Source organism: Rutidosis leptorrhynchoides, chromosome 7, assembly GCF_046630445.1.
Source record: "Rutidosis leptorrhynchoides isolate AG116_Rl617_1_P2 chromosome 7, CSIRO_AGI_Rlap_v1, whole genome shotgun sequence".
Classification (NCBI taxonomy): domain Eukaryota; kingdom Viridiplantae; phylum Streptophyta; class Magnoliopsida; order Asterales; family Asteraceae; genus Rutidosis; species Rutidosis leptorrhynchoides.
Genome location: NC_092339.1, coordinates 268725124 through 268752746, shown reverse-complemented (window position 1 = coordinate 268752746; position 27623 = coordinate 268725124). Strand labels below are relative to the sequence as shown.

Below are 27623 nucleotides of genomic sequence, written 5' to 3'. Positions count from 1 at the left end.
AAATACGACTTTTTAAAACCAAATCAAACGAAATATGATATTACAGACAAAGAAATCGAAAACAATATATTCTTTTGATTTGCTTTTTGCTACCAAACAAACAGAGTATTTGTTAAATCTCAACATACATGTGCAAAAGTATTATCGATTAATGTACTAATATAATTGGATTATATTAATACGATATTTGATTTTGGACTAGCATCCATTGACGGTCGTTTGAAGTGTAGTGTGGACTATCCTAAGAGACGGTCATATTTTTGACCGTAGGTTTCTCTCCTTCAATCAGTTTCTTCAAGAAAGGTATATCGTTTACTTACTTTGTGAATTACATATTTTGACAATTATTAGTGGTGTAACTGGATCTTTAGGATCGTTAATCATGTTCATGTTTTATTAAATTTAAATATATGAATATTTAATTTTGTAAATGGTTTATAAAATAATAATTGATTATTATTTTAACTATCCGCTGCGTTAATCTGATTTAAAAGTACACACGGTTTTTCAACAGCGTGTAACTAATGACGTCTTATTGAATAACCCATAGATACAATATAAGTGACCTACGTTTAGTGATATATGAGGGTTACACTGGTACGATTTTCATTCATCATTATGGATACCTAAGGTTCTTAGGTACCATTATGAGTGTTCTAGTTTGTTCTCTTGGACATAAATAAAAATTTCATATTCGTTTCGGGTCCATACACTATCTTAGTTAGGAGATATAGTGCACTCAAGCCCTGAAAATTTTTATGTTGTGATTCTTAGCCTGTGATTTGGCTAAGATTTTAAGAATCACTGTTTTTTAGAGTGATTGTTGAGCACGAGAAATCATTCCGAAGAGATGAATCAAGTGACCTACAATTCTGTAGGATTTCCGTTCAATCATTATAGTAACTATGGTGTAGTACTATGAACGTTGGTATCATACTATCACTTAACATATGCATGATAACTTGAGTAATAATCATGTAAGCTCATAATGATCAGTTGAATATTTGTAGCTTTGTTCGCCCTTAAACTGATAATACTTTGAAAAAAACATTTTAAGAATGGGTTAAGTATTGATGTATATAGAAAAAATTAGGGTTTTTAAAACCTCTTTGAAGATCGGGGTCATATACTGAAGTGAACATGAGCCATTTTGGAGCCCAGAGAATACACTGAAATACGTATACACTATTCTAAAGCGCGGGTACTGTATTGAAATATGCAGAAACCGTTTTGAAGTCAAATCATCTAGAAAATGATTTTGAGTACCACTTGAAGGTATTGTCGATTTTGACTTATGAACATTGCGTTCCACTTAGGTTTGATACCTTGTGTATCAATTGAAAATTGTCTTTTGTGAACACAACGGGGAATCACAACCTTTTGGTTTTAGAGAAAGTAACTCGGGTATAGATTACTTAATTGGGTTGTAAGAAGTGGGATTGGATGAAATGTCTCTTTTGGGTTGCCACTACTTGGATGACACATGTTTTATAAAAACTAACTAGTTTATAACCCGCGTTTTCGCGGGTTTTTAAAATAACAACTTATGTAACTTATTTTAAGAGATATTGGAAACAAATAGTAAAGAAATAAAACCCCATGTTTGTGGATGCGATTGGCAAGCATAGTTTATTATTTATAGTTTCTTGAAGTACCCATTAACTGACAATAATTATTCTACAAATCTCCGTCTTTAGACCCATCACTTACAAATCTCTTCGTCTCCTTTAGACCCATTAATAATGCTAGACCGTCTCCTTTATCTTGTCTTTAGACCCATCACTTACAAATCTCGGCGCTAACTTTTTATTCAACAAATAGCTATAACATTATAGATCTTCATTTCTTGTTGACAACTTGACATATTGAAGATTGAAGTTCGTTAATGTCCTTACTTTGCGATTCAATACTTACGTGTATAATAATTACGAAACGTTAAACATATACGTATAAGTTGGAAGTTACCTTTTGATAATGCATTTGATATTTTCATAAAATATCATTGAATAGCAACCAATCTTTTATCTTCCAATCTTTTTTCTTTTTTTGAAAAGCTATAATGTTTATTAAATCTCCAAAGAGAAGAATCTAATTACAAATACAATAGCACACCAGAGGCGCACCTCACCCATTTTGACACCCTTCTAAACCACTACTACTACAACTATTCCATGTTACAGATCCATCACAACAAAAACACCCATGAGAGAATTAATCCAAATAATCCAAACACGATAGACTTAAGCTATAGCTTATACATAACACCTATTGGATTTGGCTTCCAATCATCCAAGAAAGACATGAACCATTTGCACCAATTAGATAACCAAATATGAGATAGCAACCTTATACTATCCATGATATCTTCAATTTAAAATGGTGTTTCTTGATTCCGGAGAGCAATACATGATCTAGATATAATACATGATTTATAGCAGCATATATTGCCTGGTAGAAAATATAACATATAGAAAAGAAGATGTAGAAAAAGATCAAGAATTTATGGTACTCATGAGGTTGTGAAACAGAACATTTAGAAAATAATAACAAAACAGAACATTTGTTTTTGTTTGTTACATGATCATTTTTAAGAACCAATATCTGAAAAAGGTTAATTGAAAAAAGATACGGTAACATATAACATTCAGATAGTTAAATAGCTTATCTGTATCAATTGAAGCTTTCAATTTCCTTTCACGTTCCTTTCCTCTGATCACCTATCGATGTTTTAGACATAACTGGAGCTGCTCATTCAGTCGAGTAGATAAACGCTTTGTACAAGGGAAAATACATCAAGAAATTGTAGACCCCAAAGGTAGTAAAACATAAGAAGTTTAAAGTTACTTAAGTACCCAAAAACATTGCTTTTCCCATTCTCATATTATGTTTTTTGTTAAGTAAAGCAAAACCTGGATCCAAAGATGCAACCAAACACCGACGTCGTTTTACTTTTCTGCCCCCATACTCTTCTTTCCACTTCCATACCTTCCATCTCAATACAAAACTACGAGACATCCACAAAAGTAAATTCCCATTGGTCTTCCATTTCAAACATCCTTTTTCTTTGTTAATTATGCGCATATAAAAACTTATGATGACCAAAACCCTCACATTCAAATGCATTCGAATGCAGTTTAACTATCAGAAGTCAACCCTGGCCAATGGCACTTGTTCTCATTCTCATTACCATTAAAATCAGCATATAACACAAAACAAACAATACTTTTTAAGAATAGGTTAAAACATACCAAAAAAGGACTTCCACGTGGGCAATTGCAATCCATGCCTAAACACTCAATCAGTGAGTTTAAAATTTGATCAGCTCCAAAAGTCAACCTACCGACATAACCTGCAAAAGCGGTTTATTTTCTTTTAATTACCAAGGAAGACCTGACTTCAGCCCATTTTGATCACACTCACAAACCAGACGAAACAACTTAGATGATGACATTATATATCAAGACTTGCATTGTTATCTTAACCCAAATTGACACCATAGATTTCCCCTTCGAAAAATAGCAAACCATAACAATAACCATGACTGAAGCACATCCCTGACTCCTTGAGCTCGAACTTTTGAAACCGAAAATCAAAGTCTCACAGTAAAAATCCATCATCACAATTTCAGAAACACTAACTACTTATCGTCCACTAATTAAATAACAGTATGCTCCTTTTTATAATGCCTAAACTAATTAAATAACAAACTTTCAAATAGACATAAACTGAGACCCTCGAACTTGAAAACAATTTATATAAAAATTAATAAACTCGGACAATGAGGTTTTTTAAGCAGTTCGCCTACTCATGCTAGAAAATACCCGTGTTGACCTCGACCCGTTTTGCCCGATTATACAACCCATTTGAGTTGCTCATCACTAAACAGGTACTCGTAGTTACTACCATTGTGACTACTCATTTTAAAGAAGTTTTAGTTGAGAAAAAAAGAGTTAATGAACTGAAATTCCAAAATAAAAACGAATTAAGAATCGAAAGATCTAATTGATTATAAAGAAACCCTAAAAAACTTTAATCTTTAATATTCTCATAATCATTCGAACTATAGAAACGAATCAAGAGTCAGTAGAATTACATATCATGGATGTAGATCAAATTGCGAAACGAATTAAGAATCGAAGATCAAATTGATTTTAAAGAAACCCTAAAAATCTTTAATCGTTAAAATTCATAATCAGTCAGACTATAGAAACAAATTAGCAATCAGTAGAATTACATACCGTCACTGTAGACGTTGGAAGGCTGATAAACGTGAATTTAGATGAAAGATTTAGAAAGCTAATAAAATACACAGAGATATTGAATGCGATTTTTTGATTGACGATATGCTTAGGGTTCGAAAGCTAATCGTTTTTTGCATACGGTATTCGTTTTTTGAAAGGGTATTGTGTTCACTTAACAATTGAATTTGAGGTGAGAGAAAATTGTACTGATCATTTAATCCAATGGATCATATTGGAAATTGTTTTTTCTCCATAAGTTTCTTCTCTTTCTTTTCTCTTTCTTTCGTATATACGTTTCAATCTACTACTCAATTAGGTTCTTAATTTCTTCACAAATTATAAAAAACATACGCAAAGCAAGTTGTTTTGAGATATATGCAAAAGGATTGGCGATCAATTACAAGCTGCATCCATTTTCATCCGTTATCTCTTATTCCTAAACTCCCAAATTAGGGTTACCAAATTCAAATTTCATATAGCCCACTAAATCATTACCATTACCATTATTCTATAAATTGATCCTAATATATTCGACCAAGTTTTCATCAATTAAACCACCATGATCGAACGATCATTCAATTAAACCAACCATTGATTACAACTGTGCTTTTAGGGTTCATACGGCACCGATGATCTCAGAAAGGCTCGTTCAGACCGATTGTAAGACGATTCAGTAACGGTATGTGTAAAACGTTTATTTGATTTCTAAATTCATACTTTTATCAACACACATGGTTTCAGTTGGGGACGTTCTCTTCGATTGACAACGTTTTTTTGATTTATTGACTCTATGAGATTTGGATGAATAGAGATTTATTCGATTTATTAACTTTATGAGATTTGGTATTTTCAGTTCTTCATTTTTTATTGATAATATTTATTAATTGGTTTTAGAATATTATTTTTATTGATGTTGAGATTTAGGTAATTTGCAGTGGTGGTTCATAAACTTGAAAAGGTTGCAGGCAGTGGCGGTTTGAATTATACCTAACAAACGGGTCGAGATGGGTCGGGTTGGGTCAAAGATCAAATGGGTTAGGGTTGAAACGGGTCATGGGTCGGAACTAAAATGGGTCGAAGGGGTTAGGTCGTGACCAGGGTCGGGTTGGGTCAAGACCCGGGTCGATTGGGTCGGTTGTTCGTACATACATCTCAGCCTATTTCCTTTTTAATTTTATGTTTTTTTTAAAAAAAAATTTGTTGCCTTTGTTGTTCGTTATGAACAATATTTTGTCAAATTATGATTTAGCAATGCAATTCTTTCCGTTACTAACATCTTCTTTCAAAGTGTGCCTGTCGTTACCGTCTACCTGTATGAAATATGAATACCGCCTTTTATGGTCGATCACGAAGGAGTCCTGGTGCGTTTTCCTTTGCTGCTGTTTTAAACAAACCGTTGCACGTGTGCGATGTTTTATCCGTGAGTATACATGTATATGACTTCCGAAGGTGCTAAGCATTATATTTGCATCCTTTTTACTTTACTTGCTTAATCAATTTAATTTATATTTGATTTTCAAAGCTTTGTTCTATGCTATTATTAGCAGTCAAAGTTCAGTTTTGGTTCCCAATTTGAAGCTTTTTTTTTTTTTAAATATAATATGTTTTGTGGTATGGTCCTATTATGTCCAGTTGGAACTCAAATGTACGGGGCGATATCAAGCAGCTCATTTCGCTTATTTTATGGCGACTGTAATATGCGAATGTGGTAGCAAATGCATATATAGTGGTCCTCTATGTCGTAGTACCCTAGAAATACTTTTTAATCATTTAAAATTGTGATTATTTTTAGGTGGGGAGCGCCTCCGAACGGTTGGATTACTTCAAGAGTATCTTGCATATACACTCCACGTACATAATCTCGAATTTCTAAATTGAACCTACAAGGAGATGGATGCAGAGCTACAACCTTTTTAGAACATACATCCAGGTGGGTTCCCACAACACTATTTTGATTTTAACACTTACGACAACATGAGGCAAACAATGATGGAACATTCTGTCACAAAAAAAAATTGAAAAGATACACTACTATGATCAGATTGGTTATTATCGCAATATTTGGTATTCACTTTTATGTTTTTCAATATGACATATTTTTGTTTTAGGCATTGCAATTGCAAGTTTTGATTCTTTCTTCAATCTTGAATAAATAAATACGACCGGTGGCGGTGTTATGCAGTTCCAAATTTTCAACAACAATAGTCATTCTTTTGATCGTCATAGTCATAGTCGTATTCATTAATTGAAGTCCAACCAATTGGTGATCTTACATAATCAAGGTGTTGTGGTTCGAAGAAGGTAAATATTTATACCTTTTATATGGTTTTCAGTATATAAAATAAGGATATGCATGCACCTTTATATATTTGATACTGTTTGATTTGGAGTACTAGAAAAATCCATACAATATTTTTTTGGTTTGATTCACATAGTTTATAATCTATAGTTTATAGTTTATATTTTAATATTAGTTGTATCATATTTGTTTGTTCATTTGTCTAAATATTTACTACTTCATTGAGTTCAATCATAGTGCGTATTGATATACTAATTTTCGACCCTCGATAGTTCTCTTTTAGATTTTTTATTCTACCCGTGCTAAAAAGTAGTTGTCATGGTGGCATCTATGTTTTAATTTGTAGCATACCATCTGTATAGCATCTAACCTACCATTTGAGTTTTGATCCGTCCCAGTCCTTTATAGATAAAATTATAATATGTGTACTTGTATTTATATTTTTGACCTAATTGTCTATATGGTTTCAGGTGACGGATGAACTTGAACATCTTCTTGATGACGATGAAGATATGAGACAGCTGTATTTAACAAGGAAGCGGTTACAGAATCAACAAATTGAGGCTTTGTTAGGAGGTGTAGGTTCAGTTAGCTTCACTAATGTTTCCACTTCACCAATGAAACACATGATATACTAATTTTATACTGACTTTGGTCATTTTTAATGGCATATATTTGTTTACAAATTATACTGACTTTGGTAATTTGTAATGGCTTTGTTCATTTGTAATGGCATATTGCAGTGTGATTGCGTGACTTACCAGTTTGACCAAAAAATCTTACAAAAACAGATGATCTGAAGCTCTCATTTTTTGACTTATCTACCATGTTTCACATCAAATACATAAAGCTAACATTTTTCATTTCATTTGTCCAATTTGTTGTACTTAAAGAACTGCTCAAGTGATCATAACAAGTGATCAAAATGTGTTGATTGCAGATTTACGTCAAAATGTATTTACGAATATTAACGTATTACTATACTAACTTTTAAGCCACCGTGCAACGCACGGGCTACTAAAGCTAGTTATATATAATATAGATTGCTTTTAATCTTTGAAACATGGTAATTTTGTATAAGGGATGTCTTGGATGGTGTCTTGGGTTTGTTTGGTAACCAACTATAATGATCCATGAATCCCGTAATTTTTTCGTTTACCCAAAAAGTTGTTTCCAGAAATGATCAAAATTATGTGGTTTGAAATGTTTTAGAAATCTTGGGGGAAGAAAGAGGGGTAACTTTCTTCTCAGTTGTATGAGAAGGAACTTTAGGTGTAAAAATTTGGTTGTGTTACCCTCTGGTATGAATACTTGTGTACCGACAGACACAAAATCTTGTTTTCGCTTGTCAACAAGTTCAGTTTTTTTTTCAAAAAGCGTTTGCGTTATTAATTAAAAAAGTGGTTTTCACATCTAACTTGTGTTGTAAATCGGAAATATGTTTCTCAAATTTTCGTGTTATTGTTTGGATTTGAACTTGATTATGATGAATATCAGCACGAAGTTTTATAATGGTTTGAGATTCAAGCTCATGTTCGGACTTGAAGCGACCATTCTCATTTGAAAACATCAGTGTCTCATTCTCAAAAGATTTTGCCCGTGTTAGTAAGTCAGATTTAAGATCAAAGATCTTTGCTTGTAAGACAAGTTTATCTGACTCACTGTTAGAATTTTTAAATTGAAAATCTTTTAACCTGGAAAGCATTATACCTTTTTCAGCTTGCAACTCTTGTATGATTAGAGAAGTACTTTCAACAGTTACTTTAAGCTCATCGGACTCAGTTTGCATCATGATTTGTCTTTTTTAAGCTTTAGCCTAAGTCTGCAAGTCATTTTAAGAGCAGTAACTTTCATTGTAACTTTTCTTCAGAGGCGAGTGTATGTGTACTTCAACGGGGTCCTGTGACACCACTAGTTTTTTGAAATTTATCATAAAAAAATATTTTTTTGGTATAGGACACCACTAAATATAATAATGGGACCCCATATATTTTTAGATTTTAAGTATTGATAGTTTAGACTACTAAAATATTTGAAATTAGCCCGTTATAATTTTATAGTATGCGCCATTTAAATATTTAAACAAAAATAAACAAAAATAAACTTAGCTTATCCAATTTTCAGTTGGCTGTATTAATTGAGTCTAACAACAAACATCGATTTGTTGACGACTTTACTGACGGGTAGAGCCTAAATTGAATTTCAGGCACACTTTAAACCCATAGAAATTTGATTTTACCATTTTCATGGCGTCTCATTTTTTTGTTATTGATTATAAGTCGGAGGTCCTTTTGGAAGCGAAGTCGCTATCCATAAAACATTGAGAGGGAAGACTTTACTACTCTTGTGGTGTTTCACTCTGGGTAGAAAAATAACTTGTTGAGATTATGTAAGTATATATACATTCATGAAACTGCACTATTCCTTTTGTATCGATGGACATACGTATTATTGATTAAAATCTATAAAATTGCCTTTTTCTAAATAAATATAGCTTAGTTGAGATTTTTTTGCTAGTGATATATCATGTAAACAAGTTTATAATTAGTTTTGTCAAATGATTGATTTTTCATTTAACATATATGTTGAGTTTATGTTATAATTGTACTTTTTTTTTATAATGATCTTTAACTATGTTTATAACTGCAATTTTATAGTACTCATGGATCATGTAAATATTTTAATTTTATTAATGTATCATGTATGTATGTTTATAATTAGTTTTCTTAAATGATTGATCTTTTTTGGTACTGATGTAATTAATAAAATTGCATTTTCGTACTGCAAATTTTTGTTACTAATGTATATATCAATAATATTTTTTTTTGGTTTTGAATTTGACAGCTATTAATTAATTATTAATCCTTACATACTAAATGTGGTGACCTTTAGTGTAGTTCTAATTATATTCGATTGTCGTTTTGAGTTTGTGTTCATATTGTAAACGGCCTTTCAACTTCGGCTATATTTAGATAACGACCCCTCAAGTTTACACTTTTTCAGGGGTTAAAAGTATAAATATTTTATTTTTTTTAAAGTTAGAGGAACTAATTCCACCCGAATTTATAACGGGCCCTATCTTCTAGCTCGGTGAGAGTTAAATTTTTCCGAGGCCACCATTCAATTCGGAAAAATCTCACGAATCCAACGGGACTAACTATACGCGAAACGGACAATTTTTTAAAAAACGCTAAACACAACGACAACCCGTACTTCCCGCTCGCCTCGAGTTAACTTTTTTCGACAGCAGCGTCAGACTCGAAATAATTTTATGAACAAAACGAAACTAACCACGTTCGAAATGGACACTTTTTAAAATACGCTAAACACAACGACAGCCCGTATCTTTCTGCTCGCCGCGAGTTAAATGTTTCCGACAGCACCGTTACACTCGAAAAAATTTATTGAACAAAACAAAACTAAATACGTTCGAAACGGATACTTTTTAAAAAAACGCTTAACACAACGACATCTAAAACGACGCTTAACACATGGGTCGTGTTCTCCTCTGTAAATACACAACGCTACGTTAAATATGAATACGCAGCTCGAAAGCCCCCACCACAACGCGCGGGCCGGTCCGAACTAGTTATATACATGTTAGAATACTTTAATTTATGAATAATTTTATTTGCATATATTGAGAAATATGTGTTAGATGATGTTAGCAATAATGTAATTATGGATGAATTTTATCGTATAAAATCTCGTTGATAAAAGTAAAAACTTACTTTTAGTATTTAATTGATTGAATATATGATATTTTTGTATAGGGGTTCATATTTGTGTAAATATCAATTACCTTATTGTATAAATGATATCCTTTTGTATGATGGTAGTTGTAATGACAATAGTAAAAATTATAAACAACCTTATATTTTACAAGTATTATTCAATTTTATGTTTGTGTTTTAAGTGCGATCCGATCCGATCCGACCCGATTTAAACCGACCCGATTAGACTCGAGACATTCAATATTTGTGCAAGTAAGTTATCGGGAAAAAAAATTAGGACCCCATTAAATTTTAATCCTAGAATCGCCACTGCTTTTCTTCCCTTAATCTGCTTTATGATAGGTGAGAATCCAACTCCTAGATTTGAGCATTTATCTTATGAATATCTACATACATTTTTTGTGTGTCTTCAGACTTCAGTTCATCCTCTAAGTAGATATTTTCTGTTTGAACTCAAGTTCTTTCATTTCATGATCCTTGATGAGTACATCTATGTATGGTTTGCTCATGTTGAATGTTTCATAAAGGTTGACAGTACAAGGAGTGATCTTAGGGTGCATAGTAGTTGAGTTGTATTTACACAAGTAGATACCTAGCTAGGGCTTACAGTCTTGCTTCGATGTTAGTTTTGTCAGAATCGATGAAAATAATTTTTTTTTTGAGGTCTGATATGGCCGAAACGGACGGTTTTATTTATGCGGTGTCGTTAGGTCGCAAGGCGTCAGAATCAACTATCAAGAGAGAGAACAATAGTTTTAAATTTATATTTAGCGGGGCCTAAATCTTACTACTCCTTATTATGAGTAAGGAAAGTATGACCTAGGTCGTATTTTTGAGATAACAGTAGAATCGAACCTGTAAGTAAGCTTAAGATAATCCTAAGGTGCAGGAATAGTGGTTTGTTACCTAATTTTGGGTTTTCTAGTTTATAAGCTGAAGTAAAGTAAATGCGATAAAATTTGTAATTCAGATAGGGTTAAAACAAGTGCATGCTATGATTTCGTTAGCTTACTTTGCCGAGATTATGGAATGCTGGCTCATGAATAGGTAGTGACCTTGTATTTATTACACTAATCCTAAATGCCCCTATCATAAGACATGTCCCTGAGTAATGCGATAGGCTTGAAGATTCTGAATAGACAGCAACGTCCCTTACCCCCGACACCCGTACAGTCTGACTACAAGCATACACGTTCAGACGGCTCATTTAATTGAGCGACTCGGTTGGGTGACGTATTAACATTCCACAAAGGCCTAAACTTTCTTAAGCATAATAGAATACAGGATTTGCCATATCCGAGAGACGCGATGTGCTTTGATGCTTTCGTTAATGATTGGGTTTAGAAGATAGTTAGGCCCTTAAAAGAGTTTAACCGTAAAGAACACCATGGCCAAGTCGGGTTTTGACTTCCATGAACATGTTCGGTTATCCTAACGGTCCAATCCTTTATGTATTTAAACAAACAGTTCCTTAATTAACCAAGAATCCCTCAAGAGGAGTGCAATGCTTGAGACCGCGTTATGGTAAAGTGTAGTAATCAGCACTGACCGGGTTCCATAGCCTTACTTAGCAGAGGTACAGCTTACAACAACCGTTGTGCTTCAGCGTGCACGTACGAAGTTTATATGCTTGGTGACTACACTAGCATGGTCTAGGACCGACAATGTACTAGGGGTCTAGTTAGATGTTTCACTATGAAAGACTCCTCAGTCGGAATTCAAGGCTCGGTGGACTTACTACAACTGGTGTGCCTCAGTCAAACTTATGTTGTATCCGATAGACTTCTCTTACCAAGGGGTGACACAGATAGTGTACTCTGAATCGGGGTTTGCGACTTCTCAATAACAGAGCCAATAACTACGTTCTATTAGTTGAAAAGCGATCGAGTTTAAAGCATAATCGGGAAGTAACTCGACAACATACATAAGCCATAATATTATTTTGGCATTATAACTGACTACATCATGGCATACACTAAAGATAACTACTCGCTAATCAAGACAGCAATATCACAAAGCATAATAATGGAAAACATTATATAAAGACAAAGGATAGAAGTACCATTATATTAAAGGAGTTCCGAATATAAAAGTGACACCTTCAAACTCCAGACTGCTCCTAATACAATCTTCGGCGTTCTTCTCCGGGTACTAGGTTTCCTGCATGAAGTTGAAGACCTTGAAAGTATGACTAATATTGTAGAAAGAGAGAGAAAGAAGTGAATTGAAGTGTGTGTAAAAATGGATGACAAAGACCCTTTAAATAGACTTGAATTTTGACTACAAACGGCTGGCAGGCCGTTTGGCAGGCCGTTAGCAGAGGCCGTTTGCCAGGCTTGCCCGTTTGCAGTGCCCGTTTGCCTTGGCCGTGTGGCAGACCGTTTTCCCTAGTGGTAGGCCGTTTGGCCTGCCCTGGTTTGCTGAATTCACTGGATCGTAACTTGATTTCTTGTCTTTCACCGTTTTTGCTCTAGAATCTTCGTTTTAGCTCTGATTCTCTCAATTCTTTTTGCACTGTATTCATAATCATTTGTTCTTCAATTTTAACCGATGAAGCGGGTATTTTGGCGATAAATTTTGGAACTTTATTGTTTTTGGGCGTTAATACCGGGGTGGAAACGTGACTTTTTAGCCGATATCAAATATCCTACACTTAAACTTTGCTTGTCCTCAAGCAAACTTCTCGTTTTTACCTTAAGAAATCTTTTCGGAGTTTATTTTCTAATAGCCTAGGTGGTTTGCTTTTTATTATAAGAGTGGAAAATAAGGTGAGTTTTCTATGTTGGGGTTGAAACTATCTCTGCAAGCATGCGAGGAGGTTACATGACTTAGGCTAGCTTTCACAGGTCACTCAAATCACTCAAGTGTTTAGGGTTCCCTATAGATCTAAGAAATGAAGCACTCATTGCCAGTCATGTTGCACTCATAGTCATAGGCTTAATAAAGACTCAAATCCTTGCTACTGGTGTGAGAACGATAGTAACCATAGCTTCTAGGTCATTTGTCAATGATGGAAAGGAATTTTGGAGTGGTGGTGAAGTTGTTTAGAGGGTAATTTAGTCTTTCTAAAGACTTAAATTCGGAATTTCAAAAAATTTCAGATAGGAGTGCTGACATTTTTGATAAGCACTTTTGAGCATTTTTGGTCAAGTTCTTCTTCGGCATTTCTCTTTATAAGTTCTGCTCCTTTTTTCAGAACTTTTGAATTTTTTATTTTTTTTTTGGAGATTTTATCTAGAGAAACTTTTTACCGGTAAAATTTTTCAAGACCTTTGCCATGATACTTGAGAGGTTTATAATATCGGGTTTTTGAAAGGAATCTCATTTCTGGATTTTACGAGTGATAATAAGGATGATGTGGGTGTGGTGGAAGTAGTGGAGGTGTGAAAGGCTTATTTTGATAAATGGCTAGCTCTTCTGATTATAACCGAATCACATTTCATTACTTGGAAATGCAAATCTAGAGCAAGTTCTGATTCTGAGTACAGAAATCGGCACTCTCAACAGAAAATAGCGAAGCATTAAAGATGAATGCTGGTCTTATTTGGGTGCCTCACCATAATCAATTTAAGTCGATAATGCCTAGTCATGCAATGCTCTATTAGAGATTTGGTTCATCCCAACAAGATTTCCACCCTACCTAAGTCTTACTATTATTTACAACCGTTTCAGGTTTTCAAAAATACTTTTTTTGAAAGGCTTTCTCTTGTTAAAATTTTTGAAATTTGGCTTAAGGACTTGGAATCTTCGTAATGGTTTATTTTAATATAGCATGGAAAGAATATACCAACATCCCACACTTAGACGAACATTGTCCTCAATGTTCCCAGTGTATCCCACACTTAGGAATTTTAGTTGAAGAATTGGGAATATTTGTCTAGTGTTTCTTTGGGTTGGAATCCCACACTTAGTGATAAACTAGGATGTGGCATGATTTAAATTTGAGCTAGTAACGGGAAGAAAGGAGTACCCCTAGCGGATGAAGATAGGTTGTTTCAGCAATCTTGGAAGTTATGTCCTTTATTGATAGGCTCATTTATCATCCTTTATTCTTCTACTCTACTTTATTGCAAGGGTTGCCTCCCGAGAAGCGCTTTTGTTTTAGGTCGTTGGCTCGACCGTAATGATGCCTAAAAAGCAGAAAAATTCCCCTCTGGTAGTTGTGATCTTGGTCTTCTCGAGGGAATGTGAGTCTTGGTGGATAAATCATGAGAAAGTGTTGGACCAAAAGTGGTAACAGATCTGGTACTTCTCTTGAAGATCTTCTGAAAGAGAGATAATGCGCGGTTTCAGCTCGTGACAAATCTTGAAGTCCAATGAGAATGTGATCCACTGCTCTGCTGATTGATCCATGAATGTCAATCATCGAGGCGGTACTGGTGGTGATTACTTCTCTGATAGGGTGTTCATTTCGGAGATCTTTGAATAGTGTCAGAAATTATATCATCAGTATCTCAAAATCTTCTGAACGGTGGTCTCCACAGTAGAAGTCTGTAGCCTTGCACAAATTAGTCAAGAGTTGAAGCTGAAAAGAAGTTAAGAGCAGTCCTGACCCAAGCATTAATGTCACCGTCTTTGAGTATACCTCCCGACATCCAGCTTTAAATATGAAACTAGGGTCCGTAGATTCGTGGAAGATACATGCTATCTGCTTCGTAACATAGGTGGCAATGTTGACTCATTCTGGTTCAAGATGTGAGAATGGATTGTTGCGTCTTCCTTCTTCCGTGACTGTGTCTCGTAACTCCTTGATAATCAAATCAGTGTGGTGATCAATTGTTACGTAAATCACTAGCCTCTCTGGTGTGCTTTCGAAATTATCTCTTTCTAAGAGAGGGAAGAAGCTGTGAATACCCTCGATCATTTGCAAATCAGAGTGATAAGTCGGGCGTCCGGTGGAGAGATCCATATGCTTCTGGATGAGAGTCAGTATTGCTTGTTGATTTGCGGAGAACGGAAGTGCAGATCCGGCTAAGGCGTTGTAAACCTTAGAGTAAATGATCTTCTGATCTCGGCAGAATCTTGTCTCAAGAATAGTGCGAACCACTGAGTTGTGCTCTCGTTGCCTTTCTTCATGGTAGATATGATCGTGAAGGGTATTGATAAAGTCTTGAATGCGCTCTTCTAGGATTTCAACATTATTGTATTCTCTCTGTAAATAGAGATTGTATTCGTCTCTGATAGCCATGATTCGTTCTGTCAAGCGTAGCGTGAAATCAATTGTTGATTTACGAATGGCTTCGAGAATATCTTCAAATTCATCGGTGTCATTGATGAAGGTTATCATGTCAGCGTGCGTAGATATGATCGAAATCCGATCTAAAGAAGAGTCTGGCTCCTCCTAATTTAGTTCGGATGGAGAATATGAGTTATCCAGAATGTCTTCATGTTGTTTTTCCTCGTCATCATCGGTATAATAGTCTTCTGAGGATTCGTCTGATGATCGGGATTCTTCAGTATTCTGGTTCTTCACTTCGACACTTGAAGGGTTAATTTATATATCCTTAACCTCAACCTTATCAGTTTTCTTCTTGAAACGAATGATTAAACCGTGATCTTCTGTCTCAAGCCTCATTAATTCTTCGTGACGTTCCAAGCTTGGTACTATCGCAGTTTCTTTTACGTCTCCCATTTCATCTTCCTCCTCAGGTTCTTCTTCTTCCTCCATTTCTTCGCTGGGATCCTCTTCTTTCATTTCTGGGTCGTCAGCAGACTGTGATTTGATACCCATCTCGATATCATCGGCTGGTGGTGGAGACTCATTATTGGAAGTGATCTATCTGGTGGAAATAGCAAACATCTCTGCATGTCCAGAAAGATCGGTAGGTCGGTCAATTTTGAAGGTAACGCTCTCCCCATGCGATCGTAAGATCAAGGTTTGACTGTACACATCAATGACAGTCCTAGCCGTATTCATGAAAGGTCTTCCTAACACTATTGGTGTGTGTAGGTCTTCCTTAATGTTCATCACTACGAAATCCGTATGATACAAGAATTTGTCGACTTTCACTAAGATGTTCTCAACTATGCCCTTAAGATATCGAATTGTGTGATCGGCAAGTTGGATTTTCATTTTAGTTGGTGACAAGTCTCCTAACTCTAATCTCTTGTAGAGAGAGTAGAGGATTAGGGTGATACTTGCTCCTAAATCTGCTAGCGCATGAATGGTTCTAGATTGGTAGATTGAACACGGGAAAATGAATCGGCATGTATCTCCTAGATTTTGTGGTAGAGAGTTTCTGAGCAATGCCGAGCATTCTTCACTCAGTAGATTTTAGAATCTGGTATCCTTTCCTTCGTAAAGAGAAGCCTTCGAATGTATCTCTTCTGGTTGGGGACCTTGGACATGGTGTCCAGGAATCTTCCATCAAGTTTGAAAGAATCAAGCTTGGATGGCTCCTCCTATAGCCTTCCAGGGTAAGATATACGCACTGGAGTTGCAGTGGGCAGCTTCTGAGTATATGTTGATTTGTTCTTGAGCCTAGCTGACCTTCTCCGTGGTTCTTCCTCTGGAATTACGAAATCCATTTGCTTAGCTTCCTCTATGTGGGGATTTTGGATAGTATTACTAGGTAATCTCCCTTGTGGTCGGGTTTCAAGGCGTTGCGATAACTGTTCGAGCTACGTTTCTAGACTTTTGAGCAGAGCCAATTGATTTCTCATTAGTATCTCCGTCTGGTCTTGTCTAGATGCAGTTCTCTGATTCAACTGTTGTTGTCCTTGGATGAACTGAGTCAACTGATCATCAGTTCCGAGAGTAGGGTTGGTTACTTTCGTAATTTGGGTGGTTGGGGAATTTTCCTCAGCTGGTGGACCAGTGAGTGGAAGTGGTTGATCGTAGGTCAATTGAGATTGTTGGGGTGGATAAGGTGGGTAATGATAGCGAAAAGGCTGGTTGTTTCTTTGGAATTGGTTAACCCTAGGTTGTTGATTGAATCCGAGATTTGATTGATGAGCTGGGTATTGAACGTAACAGACTGAACCATCAGGGTTCTCGTACTCAACTTGATATTCTTCAGGGGGTTGCGGGTTGGTACAATTAACACAGGCCTGAACCTGGTTAACTTGTTAAAGCTGCATCTTCAATTCTCCATGTTATTTGGCAAGAGATTCCATCTTGTCCGTGAGAGACTTGATGGCCTCTGTTTGATTATAAGTGCGGAGAGTAGTGCAGATGATGAAGTTGTTTCACCACTGTTCCAGTCATGATGATGCATGGTCATGTTCTGCTGCAATTCCGATGCTTCGTCTGCGGTTTGGTTCATCAGATTTCCTTGAGCTGCGGCATCGATTGTCGTCCTATGATTTACCGTAAGACCATTGTAGAAGGTACAAATTTGGGCTGACTGTTCTAACTATAGGGCATTTCTTTAGCAGGGTTTTAAATCGCTCCCATGTAGTGTAAAGAGATTCATCATAACTTTGTTTGAAGTTAATGATGTCATTCTTAAGTTTGGTTTGTTTAGAAGGAGGGAAATATTTGGTTAGGAATTTAGTAGCCATCTCCGTCCAGGACGTGATGGAATCTGTTTCCAATCCTTCAAACCATGTTTGTGCATGATGAGTGAGAGAATAGGGGAACAAGTATAGCCGGACTACATCTTGTCCTATCCCTGGCTGTTTGTAGGAGTTCGAAAGAGATGTGAATTTATCAAGGTAAGAGTTAGGATCATCATTCGGTAATCCATGAAATTGACAACCATTTTGGATGAGCTGTATAATGTGATGTTTTAATTCGAACGAGTGTTCTTGAATCTCTGGGAATCTGATCAGTCCTCCTCGACCTTCAATCGAGGGTTTGGTGTTTTCTGCTAAAGTAACGCGTAACGCCATTCGATTTCTGATTCGTTATTCCTTGCGTGCTTTAGAGATTATTGCGTCTGGATCAGGTATGAATAACAACGGCCCTGGTCTAGATCGGGTTTGGATCATACACTGGGTATGCCTTTTTGTTTTAAAATTTTAAGCAGATAAGCTAAGTTCCTAATTTAGTCTAAGGCAATCTAAGGTTATTCTAAAGTAGTCTAAGGTTATCTAGGGTAGTCTAAGGTAGCCTTAATCTAAAGTAATCTAAGATATTTTAAGGTAATTGAATCTAATTATCCTAAGTTTAGATATGTTTTTGGTTCTTGCTACTGATTCCCTGGTATTTCGATAACAGAGCTTCGCACGAACTATTCAACAAACCAAGTGGCCAGGCCGACTACGAAGAGGCAGGATCCTTTTGGTTCCAATATAATTGGAGACTGTTCGAAAAATCTAACAACCAAGTCCGTGTATAATTGTCTTTCTTAGACACCACTAAATGCTTGTGAATGAGTTTGATAAAAGTAGTATTGTCTGATACCAGTTCCCCGGCAGCGGCGCCAAAAACTCACTCCTCCTTGATATGGCCGAAATGGACGGTTTTATTTATGCGGTGTCGTTTGGTCGCAAGGCGTTAGAATCAACTATCAAGAGAGGGAGCAATATTTATAAATTTATTTTTATCGGGGCCTAAATCTTACTACTCCTTATTATGAGTAAGGGAAGTATAATCTAGGGTCGTATTTTTGAGATATTAGTAGAATCGAACCTATAAGTAAGCTTAAGATAATCCTAAGGTGCAGGAGTAGTGGGTTGTTACCTAATTTTGGGTTTTCTAGTTTATAAGCTGAAGTAAAGTAAATGGGATAAAATTTGTAATTCAGATAGGGTTAAAACAAGTGCATGCTATGATTTTGTCAGTTAGTTTACCGAGATTATGAAATGTCGGCTCATGAATAGGTAGTGACCTTGTATTTATTACACTAGTCCTAAACGCCCCTGTCATAAGACATGTCACTGGGTAATGCTATAGGCTTGAAGATTCTGAATAGACAGCAATATCCCTTACCCTCGACACCCGTGTAGTCTGACTATAGACATACACGTTCAGACGGCTTATCCAATTGAGCGACTCGGTTGGGTGACGTATTAACATTCCACAAAGGTCTAAACTTTCTTAAGCATAATAGAATACAGGATTTGCCATATCCGAGAGACGCGTTGTGCTTCGATTTTTTTGTTAATGATTGGGTTTAGAAGATAGTTAGGCCCTTAAAAGAGTTCAACCATAAAGAACACCATGGCCAAATCGGGTTTTGACTTCCATGAACACGTTCGGTTATCCTAACGGTCCAATCCTTTATGTGTTTAAACAAACAGTTCCTTAATTAACCAAGATTCCCTCAAGCGGGGTGCAATGCTTGAGATCGCGTTATGGTTTATGGTGAAGTGTACTAATAAGCACTGACCGGGTTCCATGGCCTTACTTAGCAGAGGTACAGCTTACAACAATCGTTGTGCTTCAGCGTGCACGTACGAAGTTTATATGTTTGGTGACTACACTAACATGGTCTAGGACCGACAATGTACTAGGGGTCTAGTTAAATGTTTCACTACGAAAGAGTCCCCAGTTGGAATCTAAGGCTCGGTGGACTTACTACAACCAGTGTGCTTCAGTCAAACTTACGTTGTATCCGATAGACTTCTCTTACCAAGGGTGTGACGACTCGGGAATTTCCGCCCAAATTTAAACTTAATTCTTTTATGATTTCGACACGATAAGCAAAGTCTGCAAAGTTGAGTCTTAAAATTTTTGGAACAGTTATAGGAAATCATTTGACGTTTGACTATTCCCGACGATTCACGAACATTTGCGTATAAATAAAAAATGTAAATATATATGTATACTATACATAAGTAATATTATATATATTGTTATATATATTAAATATTCAAAAATATGTTATCATATAATATTAATAATTAAATTTAATTACAAGTTTGAATATAATTTTATATTATCATTACTTTCATTATTATTGTTAAAATTAATATTTGAATTACTAATATTATTATTTCAAACATAAAACATATAAATAAAATTTGATATGTATAAGTTAGTATATTATTATTATCATTATTAGTAATTAAATTTATGAAACTTATCATTATTATAGGTAATAATATTATTATTTATCATTTATTATTACTAGTTTCCTTACTAAGAACATTATTATTGATAATATTATTATTAGTATTATTATGAGTATTATTATTATTATTAATGTTAATATATTTATATTTGTTAAATATCAAAAGTTAAAGAATTTAATATATATATACCTACATAAATACGGATATATATAAATAAACATTCTTATACAAAAATGAAGATTTATATACATATATAAATATAGATACAGATATTAGTATATAATTGCAATCTTATATATATAAATAAACAAATAAATACGTAATATGTTTATATCGTTATCAATCTATTGATAAATTGGATTCTGTTTTCAACAAACATCTGTACTAGAACGAATTCAGTAGCAGTAATATCCAAATCCAGTTTGCCATCTCTTTCAACTTTTTATTATTTTTTTCTATATTTCTGTACTAGTAGATTTAGCTGTCGACTCTTGAATTCCTTTAAAATCCAATTAGTTAATTGGTCATAAATCATACAGCTTTTTCCACATTCATACTACTTTGCAATTACAGCAACAGAGTGAATTTAATTGAAATTAAAAAGGATTTCTTATTTATTTATTTTTTTTCTTCTGAAACAGCTCGACATCTCTGATACATATAATTTTTTTCTAAACTTCGAATTCGAATGATTTTCAAAAATGTGTAAATGCAGTTTTGTTAGGATTCCTATATTCAAACTATCTGCAAAATTTCATAATCTAATTCCTCATATCGAATTGTATTTTCGGAGTTAAAGTTTTGGTCTTGAAAAGTCAAAGATTGTTCATCGATTAAATTCGAGTTCAAGGTGAGGTTTTCAGTTAAATTGTCGATTGAGAAAGATTTTATGAGTGATTTGAAACCCTTTTTTATGTTGTAACCATAATCTATTACGTACTCAAACTCAAAAACTAAAATTTTTTTTTGTAAATATACCGTGAGCTGTGTACAGCGATTTTATTTTTTTTTCTTTATTTTTTTCGGTTTCAAATAATTCAGAGACATAGATAGATCGTTTATATGTTGTTGGATAATCCTAAACAAATTATAAAGTCACGGTTATGATTTGATTTCTGGTCGTATGGTGTTGTGAAGAAGATGATGTAGGAAAACAGAAGTATTAAGGTTAAATAAATACGAATGTAGGTATAATCAGAAAAGCAACTTGGTTCGGATGGTCAGAGTGTTGGGTTACTGAACGGGAGGTCTTGGGTTCAAGCCCGGTTCGAGGCAGTATTTTTTTTAGGGCCTATTTCTTCTAAGGTAGTCTCATTTTCTATTGTTATTATTATTATTATTATTATTATTATTATTATTATTATTATTATTATTATTATTATTATTATTATTATTATTATTATTATTATTATTATTATTATTATTATTATTATTATTATTATTATTATTACTATTATTATTTTTATTGCTATTGTTATAGTTATTATTACTATTATTATTGTTATTGCTATTGTTATAGTTATTATTATATTTATTAGTTATTGATATTATTAGATTAACATTAATAAAATGATTTATATTATTATCACTTTTGTTATTAAGCAACCCCATTAAGTATTAATAGCGTTATCATTAGTAATATTAATATTGATATAGGTATTATTATGATTAGGATTATCATTATTATCATTACTATAAACATAACACAAACTAGTTTTATTATTATTAATATTAGTATTAGTATTATTTTATAAGTATTATTGTTATTATTAATGTTACTATAAGTAATATTACTAATATTATCATTATTATTACTTTTACCATTATTAGTATTATTATAACCATATTAATATTACTATCAATATCATTATTATAAAAACTAATATGATTACGAAAATAAAAGTTTTAAAGATGATGTTAAAATTATAAATATAAAAACTATAAATAAGAATACCAATGTTATTATGAAATTTATATGTAAATTTAAAATAAATTATTATTATTATTATTATTATTATTATTATTACTATCACTATATTTATTATTGTTATTATTACAAATATAAAACTTTATATAAAAACACATTACCATTACATTAATATTACTTAATACTATATTTTATCAATAAAATGTTAATAATTAAACTATATTAAAAATTTAATATGATAAGTTTTAATTATATACAATGTATGAATTAAATATATTAAATATATCTATATAACATAATATAACAAATATATTATTAATAATAATATATAAAGTTGTTCGATCACGATTATATGTTTTAATAAATATACAATTAATATAGGTTCGTGAATCCGTGGTCAACCCTGCACTTGTTCAGTACCGTCATATGTATTTTTACTACAAAATACAGTATTGTGAGTTCATTTGATTCCCTTTTACTCTTTACATTTTTGGGACTGAGAATACATGCGCTACTTTTACAACTGTTTTATTAAATGCTTTTGAAATACATTTTTGAACTGCGAATACATGAAATGCTTTAATAAATGTTTGACGAGATAGACACAGGCAAAACATTCCTCGAATGAATTATGTGGACGTGATAATTGTCACCATTGAATTATGTGGACGTGATAATTGCCACACTTGATATGAATATTTTTCCCCTGATTATTATTGCTTGGTAACCTAAGAATTAGGGAACATCACTAATTTTGAGAATTATGTAACGACCCAACCCGTTAACCAACCAAAACTGCAAAATAAAAAAAAAAAAATTTGAAGCAGGCCTGCCCAAGCTGGGTGCGCGGCGCGCACCCCTACCTGTGCGCGGCACGCATAAGGCCTGGCAGCCCGCTGTCCAAATTGTTCCGTTTTCGTAAAAAGATCTAACACTTCCCATCATTTTTAGACGAAATGCTTTTCACAACATATTAGTATAAGCAAAATAAGCACGAATCAATGATAAAACGAGTTTTACATTGCGGGGCCCACATACGCCCAAAAAACCACTAAGTACAAAATACGAGTTTCGACCACAAAAAGTTTAATTGCCAAACATCACTAGAGCATGGTGTTTGGGGTTAAACTACCCAAATTTTGGTCGAACTTCCATAAAGCTAAAACCCCCGAGAGCCACTAATCCAAGCGAATACCTTTGCCCTTATCCAAGTCGGATCCTAAAAAGGTAAACAACGAGAGGGTAAGCTAATGCTTAGTGAATGCAATAATTATACACATACATATATAACCTACGTACTTGTAATCACATAAACAATTACCTCATACACGCTAGCAATTTAAATGACATACCAACGCAAGGTATAACGCTAAATCTCCAAGACCACAAGCTAGCACAAACAATAGCATATATAACTCGAATAATATAAAGTGCCACACTACAAACACATAACCATGGTTAACCAATAGTACAAAGGAATGGTACTTTGAATTTCCCATTGGTGTTCCCAACAACCGTTAGCGCACAACGAATTATAACACTAACCCCGGAGTGGTATCGATCGCCCGAACTTTAAACCCACCCGTCATGTGTAATGTGGTATCGAACGCCCGAACTTTAAACCCATGCTACACTCCCACACACATACATGACATGGAATCGAACGCCTCAACTTAAACCCATATCATATATTGACCCGATGTGGTATCGACCGCCCGAACTTAAACCCACATCGGATCTCGTACAAGTAAATACATTATATGCACACATGCATAATCATTCCACTCACCTTGTCGACTTGGCGAGATTTCCAACAATAACTTGTAACCTTCAAAGTGAGTCACCTAACATAATTAATTCTCAATTAATTCACATAATAAGTTGGACTACCTACCAACTAACCTCACTAGTGCATTTATGACCCATTTGCACTAGATTCTCACATTAAAGGTCAAGACTCCCAACTAATCACTAAAAGCTAGTGATTAAGGTTCTAAGACTTTCATCAACACATAACTAGGGTGTTTTCATACTCAATTTATCCCGCTAGGTCAAACCCATCCATTTGACCCATTTCAAGTCAACCAAGTGAGCTAGTGAATAACTAACCATTTTAGACTCAATAACACCAATTATTACTTTGAAACCCTAGGTTAGTCATTCTTGAGTCCTCTTGGCTCAATCTTACCCAAAACCCCCAAAATCACCAACAAAAGGTTTTATGTTCAACACTAACCCAAGTTCCAACCCTTAAATAAATTAAATTAGGGAAATCAAAATTAGAACTTACCACCACAACCAAAACGTAGCTATTGAGGAGATGAACAACTTTATAACTCGAGCTAAGACCCGAAACTAGCTCCTTCTTCCTTTACTTGAGCTTTCTCTCACTCAAATTTGGGTTTCTCTCACTAGAATTAAAGTAGAAAGAAAATGGTGGTTGAAAGTGGAGTTATGACTCCCAACCCACTGATCTGGTGGCCTTAACTCGTCCCTTAAGTTAAATTACCACAATGCCCTTCCAAAATATCTAATTAAAAGGCAGAACCCGGCTACAGTAGGAGTGCGCCGCGCGCACCCCTAAGTGTGTGCTGAGTGCACTTAGGCCTGATCAGAAATCTGACTTCTGTTTAAATTCAGAATTATTCCCACGCTTTATGTACTATATTACACTAATGTACAATAGATATTAGGGTGTTACAACTCTCCCCCACTTGAATCGGAGCGCGTCCTCGCGATCCAAGCCGCATGACAAGCAGGAAGATACGCCAACACAAATTCTTCGGGTTCCCATGTAAACTCGGAACCTTTACTACGACGCCATTGGACCTTAAAGGTCCTCACCTCTTTATTACGCAACATTTTCACCTTTTCATCAAGTATAGCAATCGGCTCTTCAACATACTCTAGCTTGTTGTTTAGCTCAATCTCATCTAATGACATCCATGACGAATCATCCGCAAGACACTTACGGAGATGGGAAACATGGAATGTATTGATGTTATGCGAGGTGTATATAAAATAGCTTTAAATTTTACTAGAAAATACTATTAAATACGATACAATTTTACACAAGATATTTATTTATTTATTGAATGGATATACTTAAACCTTGCTACAACACTTATAGGCAGTGTACCTAATCGTACAGTAGTGTAGTTTTTAGTAAGTCCGGTTCGGTCCACAGGGAATCTTTTAAACAAAGCTTAACGCTATATTAGTTTTATTTTATAAAAATACAAATATATATATATATAAGTAATATTATTATTATAAAGGGGGGTTTTTACCGTTTAATGACCGGTTTGTCGATTTTAAAACTTTAGTCGCAGTTAAAACCAAATGTAAAATATTAAATAAATAAAAGACTTAATTTAAAGCGTAAAGTAAATAACGATAATGAAATTGCGAATAATAAAAGTGCGATAAAATAAACTTGCGATAATTAAAAAGTGCAATTAAATACAAAAAATAAAGGAAATTAAATATGAAATAAAAGAATTATGCTTATTTAAACTTCCGTAATCATGATGTTTGACGTGTTGATTTTAGTTTTATGCCCATGGGTTAATTGTTCTTTGTTCTGGATTATTTAATATGTCCATACGGATTTGTCTATAATAGTCCATCAGTCATAAATACAAAGAGCGAAAGCCTTCGTCAAATTATTCTTATTCCCGAAGTCAAATATTCCAACTAATTGGGGATTCGAATTGTAACAAGGTTTTAATACTTTGTTTAATGAATACACCAGGTTATCGACTGCGTGTAAACCAAGGTTTTACTACTTTGTTAACAATTACACCAATTACCCTTGAATGTAATTCACCCCTATTTCAACAAGTCTATTAACTATTAATGCAGTTCCGTGTCCGGTAAAATGAATAATTATTGGTATTTATAAATATCCCGCCCACCGTACCCAGTCAAGCGTATGTGGTTATATATAAATACGTCAAATTATAAGTTTGTATATTAAATTAACAGGGTATTGTTTAGTTAATATAAAACCCATTAATAGCCCATAGTCTAATTTCCACAAGTGTCGTTCTTTTATCCAAACCCCAATTATGGTACAAAGCCCAATTACCCAATTTTAGTAATTAGCCCAACATCATGATTACTTCGGTATTAAATAAGCATAATAATAACTTAGCTACGAGACATTAATGAAAATAATATAAACATAACTTACAATGATTAAAAATAGCGTAGCGTTACACGGACAGAATTTCGACTTACACCCTTACAATATTCGCTAACATACCCTTATTAGTAGGATTCAAAATTAAAATTAAAATTAAAATATAAATATAAATATAAATATTACGTATAGATATAGAGAGATTGATATATTGGATGATAAAAATGATCAGAATTCGTTGGGTTTTATAGGGATTTTCGTATTTGGCTGCTCCGCGAGTCGCGGCATTTTTGGCCTCCATACTCCGCAACTCGCGGAGTTCGTAATTCCAGCTCACAAAGGTTTGTCTTTTAATTTGCCTACGTTTTATAAATATATTATAATATATATATTAATTTTAAGAATTAATTATATATTATATTATATTTATATACATAGTTAACTTGTAATTTTTAGTCCGTTGCGTCGAGCGTTGAGAGTTGACTCTGGTCCCGGTTCCGGATTTTCGAACGTCCTTGCGTGCAATTTAATATCTTGTACTTTGCGTTTTGAATCTTGTACTCTTGTAATTTCGAGACGTTTCTTATGAATAATTGGAACCTCTTTGATTGTATTTTGTACTTTTGAGCTTTTTGGTCGTTTGCGTCTTCAATTCGTCGAATCTGTCTTTTGTCTTCACCTTTTATTATTTAAACGAATATCACTTGTAAATAGAACAATTGCAACTAAAAGCTTGTCTTTCTTGATGAATAATGCTATGAAATATATGTTCGTTTTTAGCATTATCAAATATTCCCACACTTGAGCGTTGCTTGTCCTCAAGCAATATAGTCTTGAAATACTAGAATCACTTCTTTATTCTTCACACTTTGTACATCAATGATTTCTATACGGCGGTATAAACAATGGTAGTAACGATATGGTTTACAGTCCCACATGACTATAAAAATTTAGATCCTTTAAGGAAATTGGATCTTTATGAAAACATTTGATCTTTTGAAAATTAAATCTAGCTTTTACCCTAGAGAAGTTTTCCGGAATAACCCTTCACCGGTGTTTGCAAATTATTTTTGTGGGTTTGGTGGGTTTCATATTTGAAAATTTTAGCTCAAAACTTATGATTTTGTGTCACCCACTTGCTAACCTTGTATTAGGAAAGCAGCACGTCCAGTATACTTGCTCTGTATATTACCTTTCGGTAAACTACCGTCCGGTTTTAAAGGAAAGCGTTGAACAACCAACTGTTAAGGCAATGTCCCCTGACATGCTTTTAATTATGGTCTATAACGTGTCGGACGCAATTACTATCCTTGGTAGG

At 34.2% G+C, this 27623-nt stretch overlaps 2 long non-coding RNA genes across 2 annotated transcripts; one reads left to right on the top strand and one right to left on the bottom strand.

Annotated features, from left to right (window-relative positions):
* Window positions 1-2035: 2035 nt before the first annotated feature.
* Window positions 2036-4385, bottom strand: LOC139858156 (uncharacterized). The gene is made up of 3 exons (XR_011762829.1): window positions 4239-4385; window positions 3249-3349; window positions 2036-3154 (listed from the first exon to the last, which is right to left on the bottom strand). It is a non-coding gene; the product is annotated as an uncharacterized lncRNA (long non-coding RNA).
* Window positions 4386-5360: 975 nt separating this feature from the next.
* LOC139858781 (uncharacterized) lies at window positions 5361-7144 on the top strand. Its single transcript, XR_011763083.1, has 5 exons — window positions 5361-5690; window positions 5874-5949; window positions 6034-6171; window positions 6350-6542; window positions 7011-7144. It is a non-coding gene; the product is annotated as an uncharacterized lncRNA (long non-coding RNA).
* Window positions 7145-27623: the final 20479 nt, after the last annotated feature.